Consider the following 7,806-nt stretch of genomic DNA (forward strand, 5'->3'; position numbering starts at 1 on the left):
AAAGATGGTTTTAGAGATAGCTAAGGAAGTGTGCCTAGCTCTTCTGTGTGACGCATGCACTAATAAATAATGTTGCAACTCGCAGGAGTGCTAATTAGAGCCAATTATAACCTGACTGGCCTGCTCCGCTATTACAATGCATCCAGGCACTCCTTTTATTTTTATTCATGTTGATCTGGTTTCCTAAATTCAGGGGTCAGAATTTTAAAAGATGTTTTGCCTGGGGAGCACTGAATGAGGTTTTATGTTATTATGATCCTAGAAGTCTCAATTTAATGGTCATAAATATAAGATTAAAATAATACACAGGAGAGGAGAAAAACATTAGAAAAATATAAAGGTTTTGTTCTAATTTAATCAACACAGAAAAGGGAACTTCTCCACTGGTCAAGGAAATAACACAGATTACTTTAAAATGTACTGTTTGTACATTTTGGACCCAGGTGAAACTCATTTAGTTTTATATTAATAGATCTGCTTTATCTACCAGACACTATCCTCTCTTTCTGTATAATAGATGATAATCAGACTGTTTTGTAGTTTACATCATTCTGGTAGCAAACATATGACACGTCTTTTAATTGGTTAGAACATTGGTTCCTCTGATTGGCAGCAGCTCTCCAGAGACTCGGTCAGAAAACTTGCACATTAAAAACTGTCATAGCTAAGGACTGAAGAACCTGTGATTTTGTCCGTGCAAAGTATGTGCTGTACCATTGATAGTCCTTCCCTTCTTGGTACATCCTTCTTGAGCTGAGAGCCTTTATTACAGGTGTGGCTAAACCGTGGTTTGCCAGCAGCACGCGGCTGACACCTGCTTTGCGGTTCCCCATTCAGCGAATGAGTGGGGAGGGAGCAGGTTTTGTCCCTTTAAATTTTGAGGGTTTTTTGGCTCCTTGGCTGTGCCTGGTGCCTCCCCCCCCCCTTAGAACGTGGCTGTGCTCTGTGCCTTCTCTTCCTCCTCAATCCTAGCTTGCCTCCCCCTTTGAATTTGGGGTATTTTTTGTTGTTTGTTTTTCTAGCTTGCGCCCTGCCATGGCTATTTCCTGTGTCTTCCTTTCTTCCCCTCGGTTCTAACTTACTTTAGATTTTGTGTTTTCGGCTTCCGCCCTGCTGCGACTGTGTGCTATTTGCAGCCCCTAAGGAAGAGGCTTCCCTGCTCTGCCTGCCTCCGCATGGAGGAATGTGAGCGTGCGTATTGTTCATGCTGCCTCTGTCTCCAGGGGCGGGGCGAAGGGGAGTATGCACATGTTCCTTGCTGCATCGGTCTTTGAGCGGGGGGGGGGGGATGGGATTGGGAGTATGCTTGCACGTCCCAAAGAGAGGCAGCAGACGCAGGCAGCACCGGTTCACTCAAACAATGCGGTCACATCGCTTTGGCTGCCCAGGGCCCACCTGGCTGCTTCAGTATCTACTCTGGAAAGGACTCATGCCTTCACCTCTTTCCCTGACACTGAGGAGCCGCTGGCGCTGCAGGTAAGCAGCTGGCTCAGCCCCAGCACCTCTTGGATATGTGGCCATTATTTTGAGAGCTGGCTCTTGCTAGCATCTCCCCCCCCCCCCATCTGAACAAATTAAAGGCAAATCCCATCATTGGATATATGCTTTTAAAAGTTACTTGCTCACTTTTAATCAAAGCAAAGTTCAGCCTGTGTTTCTGCACATTAATAAGTTACTAGGTAACATTTGAAGGCATACATCCAGGGCCATTCCGCACCAGGATCTATCTAGCAAATTGGTTGCGGAACGAAAAAACGCCATTTTAAATAGTGGAATTCGTCGTTATGCGTACCTGCCTTTGTAGTGGAATCCAGTTGCGTTTCTATCATTTCCCACAGATTTACGGTCTCGGCAAAAATCGCTAGCCAGGAAGCGATATTGCCGAGCTTTGTCCCACTCCTGGCCGTCAAGCAGCCAATGGGCGGCCGTTATCATGTTCCCAAAAAGGCCCTTTCCCTTTAAGGAAGGTTTAAAAAAGAAACACACACATTGCAACGAATCTAGCTAGCAGGTGGTGTTTGAGCTGCCGTTTCATTGTTGCCACGCTCCCCCCCCAGTGAAAAAAAAATAACCCTCCCCTCCGCACGGGTGCGATTTGTGGCCGAAAATACAGTGAAAAATAAAATAAAAATAAACCAGCAAATGGGGCTGTGTGTTGCTTCGTGCTTGGTGACTTAAAACAGCTCTGGGGAGGGACTGCAGCCAGGGAAGCCTCGCTGGGTAAATGAAAGCTCGCCGGTGCATTGATCTCTGCTAGCTCCAAGAAAAAAAATGGCGATCGCTTCGCCGGAAGATCAGAGGAGAGAGCCAGGGGGAGGGACTTTGCAGAAACCGCAACAATGGTAACGCACAGAACTTTCCCGCTAGTGTTGCAGATTGGTTGCAAGAGTGTAGCGCTTTCCGGAGGGTGAATCCACTTTTTGGGATTTCCCTGAAAGCGCTACAACGAAGCGCTTTTTGCGGATCGGTTTCAGGAGTGTTGCAGATTGTCAACAATGTTATGCATAACTGCAAAACAGTAGCGATTTCAATTTGCAACCATTGTGCAATTTTGAACGAGTGCGGAATGGCCCCCAGATTTGCCTTTAATTTGCTCAAATCTCTTTGGAAAACAATGAATGGGAACAGGCTGGTCACATCCAGTGCACAGAGCACAGCAGGCTGCTACTTTGAAGGGGCTGAGTCAGGGCTGGTGTAATCATAGGGTAGCTGCAAGGGCCCAGGGTTTCTTGTGAGGTCCCACTGCCACCTGCAACTCCTGCTCATTTCCTTGTTAGTACTGCACTAGGTCCTACCTGGAGGTTGACAACTCAAGACCTTGGGATGGATGGATGGATGGATGGATGGATGGATGGATGGATGGATGGAAGGAAGGGCAGAGAGACTCATGCACACATTTCCATATTGGGTTCTCATAGAAAGGAAACCAGTTTTCTCCAGACTTATTACATTCCTTTTTTGCTTCTTGACTTAGAGCACAAACAGCAAAAAAAGGGGAGGTAAATCAGCCATCTGCCAGTCCCTTGCAGAAATTCAGAACTCAGAAAAGATGCAGACCATTATGAAACCCCTAATTCAGTAGCGAGGGGGGAACAAAGTAAAAGTTTCTACCATTAGAAGATTTTAGATTAATGTTCTAAGTGTTTCATGAAGCTCAAATCATTTGCTAAAATCTGTAATTTATATTTCCATTTCTCAATTCTTGCTCAGCCTCCCATTTCTGCTATCTTGTTCCATCATTGCAACCAATATCACCCGCAGAAGATACTGAAATTTGGGTGTACATCTGTCTGTACATTTTTTAACAGACAGCTTCAACTAATTCAAACATATGTGTTTTTTAATATTTATGTTAAACGTTTGTTACCAGATGTGCATTTCATGTTAAAAACTCATGTGTAATAGTTGCTTATGCCTTGTGTTTCTCAAACATCTGGAGCTTGGCCTATATGGCTCTTACGTTGAATAAGTTTGGCCACCCCTGCTCTGTTGTATCACATATTGCTCAGAAATAACCTGAAAGACAACCTTACACGATAAATTGTATAGTTTATAGACAAAATGATAGACTTATATTTATAAATAAATGTTTAATCAAATGAAAATAAGTTTTATTACTCAAATATTTTTAAAATTCTCTAAGCATTTTGCCAAAAGGCTTCGTAAGGGGAATTTGTTCGTCTTTCAAATAGTTCTTAAAGAAACTATTGAAAGACTAACAGATTTCTCTGACGAATATTTAACTGAGTAAGAATATTTAACTGAGTAATAATAATAATCTCACACACACCTGATCTTACACTCTTGCCTTGGCTTTTTAAAAACTCCTGTGACTTTTTATTTTTTGTTATAAATAAATGCTACACACTGGATATATGATAATTATGGATGGCATAATATGTTGTTGTTTCTGTTTAGGAAGAAGAGTTGTCTTATATACCCCACTTTTCACTACCTGAAGGAGTCTCAAAGCGGCTTGTAATCGTTTTCCCTTCCTCTCTCCATGACAGAGGTAGGTGGGGCTGGAGAGAACTCTAAGAACTAAGACTAGCCCAAGCTCACCCAGCTTGCTGTATGCAGAGTAGTGGGGAATTAAACCTGGTTCTCCATATTAGAGGCCACGACTCCTAACCACTACACCAAGCTGGCAGAAATTATTAGAAGATGTGATACCTGATGTAAGACATGGATGATTTTACTGAATGGGAGGGCAGAGAGGAAGGCATAGAAGGATGAAAGAGAAAAAGGACATATTACTGTGGGAGAGTTAGAAAACACCAGCAAGCAAAACACTGCCAAGAATCATGACACACACCTCCAGCTAAACTTCATCATCCACCCACCACTATTCTGTTATGTATTTGCTGTGTCCTCATATTGAGTGTGTGTGTGTGTGGGGGGGTGTGTCCAGACACAGACAATTTATGGCAACTACAGCAAGCGCTTTCAAGGCAAATGAGAAGCAGAGGTAGTTGCCATTGCCTTCCTCTACAGAATCGTCCTTGGTAATCTCCCTTCCAAATATTGAACCTGCCAATTTCCAAGATTTGATGAGATCAGACTACATCTTGCTGCCTTCTCTCTCTACACTGAATACGTATGGCATAAAATTGTACACAGGCTATCAAAAATACCCCAAAGTAGTATTTGCAAAATTATTTGGAGATGGTATCTGGAAAGTAGCATTAATCAGCCAATAGTATCACAATTTTTGCTTATTTATAAACTGAATTTTGTGTATGATTTTTGTCCATGCATGCATGTTCAAGTACTCATCAACATCCATTATGTGTGTCTGACTTTCATTTCCTAGATTTCAGTCATTAACTTTTTGCCCTGCTTTCAAGAATTCTTTGAGGTGCCTAAAAACTTAAAAATTGAGTTCCAATTACTTTGCTGACTCAAGAAAAATTAGTTCTGATTGGCACTACTGCCAAAACTACTGGTTACACAAACATGTAGATAAAAGTCTCATCAGTATTTTGTCTCATCAGTATTTTGTTTCATCAGATTTTCAATGTCTGCTCTGTTTCTAAGAACATTCTTTAATGCTGCTTATGTCTAGTGGCCTGCATTTTTACTGTACTTTTAAATTGTTAACCACATAAAGCAGGACCCTGAAGAGGCAGCATATCAGTATTCTAAATAAACAATTATTTTAAAATATAAATATTTGCAGGGGTTGCAAATAGCACGCGAAGCGCCTCTTGCCGCGTCAGGCCGAGGGCTCTCTGCCCAACGGCCTGACGCGGCGAGAGGCCCCCCAACAAAGGGAGCCCCCGGCAGCCCTGCTCCGCGCGACTGCCCGGGGTTCCCTGGTCTAGTGCCTGCTGCATTTAGATTACAGCGGGCTTGATTACTAGTTAAATGATAAACCCACAGCACTAGAAGGAGGACCAATACTGTTACTCGGAATATGCCAAATGAAATAAAAAGTTCTCGAACTGGAGTGAGCTAGTTCATAGGAGAGAAGGCAATCATTTAGGCATCTTGGTCCCAAAACAAATAAGGCTTTGAATTTCAATACCAGCACCTTGAATTGAACCCACAAGCAAACTGGAAGTCAGTATAGATGGGACACGACTGGAGTTATATGGTCCCTATGACTCATTCCAATCCACACACAGGCTGCAACATTCTGTACTAACTGTAGCTTACAGATAGCCCTCAAGGGCAGCCCCGTGCAGAATGCATTGCGGTAATGTAATCTAGCTGTTTCCATGCACCACAATGGCAAGATCTTTTCTGCTCAAGAAGGGCCACATCTAGTTCACCAGTCAAAGCTACTGAAAGGCACCCCTGGGCTCTACAGTCACCTGTTTATCCACTAGGACGCATGGTATTGGGTGCACCCTCAAGCTATGAACCTGCCCCTTTAGGGGCAGTGCTCCATCTAGAACAGGGGATTTCCTGAGTCAGACTTTCCCCTACTGGTAGAACCTCCATTTTGTTGGGGTTAAGTTTCTGATTGTTAGCCTTCATCCATTCCAAAAATGCTTCCAGGCACCTGCTCACAGTTTCCACAGCCTCCCTGGAATCTTCTGGTGGTATGAGATACTATTTGCTTCTTATGCTGTTCCTGAGACACCTCTGACCCATATAATAACATTTTGGGGGACATAATGGACTGCAGCCAAATAGGGAAGCAGGAAAGTCTCATTCTGCAAAGCACACTGATAGTTGGATAAGTATCAGCAGGCAGTGAAGAGGTTAAGTACTGGCCACCTGTTGCTTCTCTACTGATAGTCATTCCATTATGGCTTTGTGTAAATTGGCTGCCTTGGCTAACAATACATAAACCTAACACAAAGATGTAGGTAATGGTTGTGGGCTGAATTAACGTGTGACGTGCCCACAAATAAAAGAGAGCAATGCACTCAGCCAGAGGGAGCAAGCTTAGGCCTAGCAGTGTGTCAATACCTCAAGACCTTGCCTCAACCCTGGTTGAGAGCTGTGTGGATCTGAGAAACACTGACAGGCATAAACCATGCCCATCAGGAATACTGCCAGCACCTCAGGGACTCACCTCAGTTGCTTAAGGGAGACACCAACCTATGTGCCTGCTAAGCAGGTCTGGCATGGCATACTGTAGCCAATATACCGAGAATTACCTATGTAATATATACCTGATATATATTTTAATTCTAAATCACAATTTGCAGCTGAATCAAGGCCATGAAGTGCTGCCCTTTTGCATGGGATGTTGTAATGAGCTCAAGGGGCTCTCAGAACTAAGGTTGCAAGCTCTGGGTTGGGAGGGTGAGGTTTCGGGAGGGACCTCAGCAGGGTATAATGCCACTGAGTCCAGCCTCCAAGGCAACCATTTTCCCCAGGGGAACTGATCTTGGTAGCCTGGAGATCAATTGTAAAAGCAGGAGATCTCCAGGTGCCACCTGAAGCAGTCCCATAAAGGATTGCAAAATAGGGACATTAATCAAAGCTATGATTTATTTATAAGGCAAAGGTATCCCCTGTGCAAGCACCCAGTCATGTCTGACCCTTGGGGTGACGCCCTCCAGTGTTTTCATGGCAGACTCAATACGGGGTGGTTTGCCAGTGCCTTCCCCAGTCATTACCATTTACCCCCCAGCAAGCTGGGTACTCATTTTACCGACCTCGGAAGGATGGAAGGCTGAGTCAACCTTGAGCCGGCTGCTGGGATTGAACTCCCAGCCTCATGGGCAGAGCTTCAAACAGCATGTCTGCTGCCTTACCACTCTGTGTCACAAGAGGCTCTTGTTATTGTTATATATTATTTCAGTAATAATATAGTTATAATATTGTTATATATTATTTCAGTACGATGCCTTTGTGAATAACTGGAAACAGGATTGTAGCCCAAAATGTGTCAGATGTGTCATTAACTCTGTTGGCTTCTTCCGGCTTACTCATTCTTAATAGTTATGTAAGGAGATACAACACCTCTGTGATAATAGGAGCAGAAGCTACAAATGTGTCTCATCTTAAATATTCTCCCGCTGAGGAGGATTTTTGCAACATACTTCTTTGAAGGGAAAGGAAATTTTGTGTTAAATTTCTAATCATACCTCGTTAACTTTGGTTTTTTTAGCACCTGAAATTACTGTAAAGTTATACAAAGGAGCAAGCATGTTTTAAGATGTGAAATATGCAATTTAGTGATACACAAATTTCATGTGTTTTGCTTGCCAGAAATACATTTTTATAAACTAGTGCCCCCAAACCCTTTGAGCTGGGAGGCACCTTTGGAATTCTGAGGTAGTATGGTAGGTCCAGCCACAAAACAGCTGCAGCAGGAGGCAGAGCCAGCCACAAAATAACTGTCAC

Source organism: Paroedura picta, chromosome 1 (assembly GCF_049243985.1).
Source record: "Paroedura picta isolate Pp20150507F chromosome 1, Ppicta_v3.0, whole genome shotgun sequence".
Classification (NCBI taxonomy): domain Eukaryota; kingdom Metazoa; phylum Chordata; class Lepidosauria; order Squamata; family Gekkonidae; genus Paroedura; species Paroedura picta.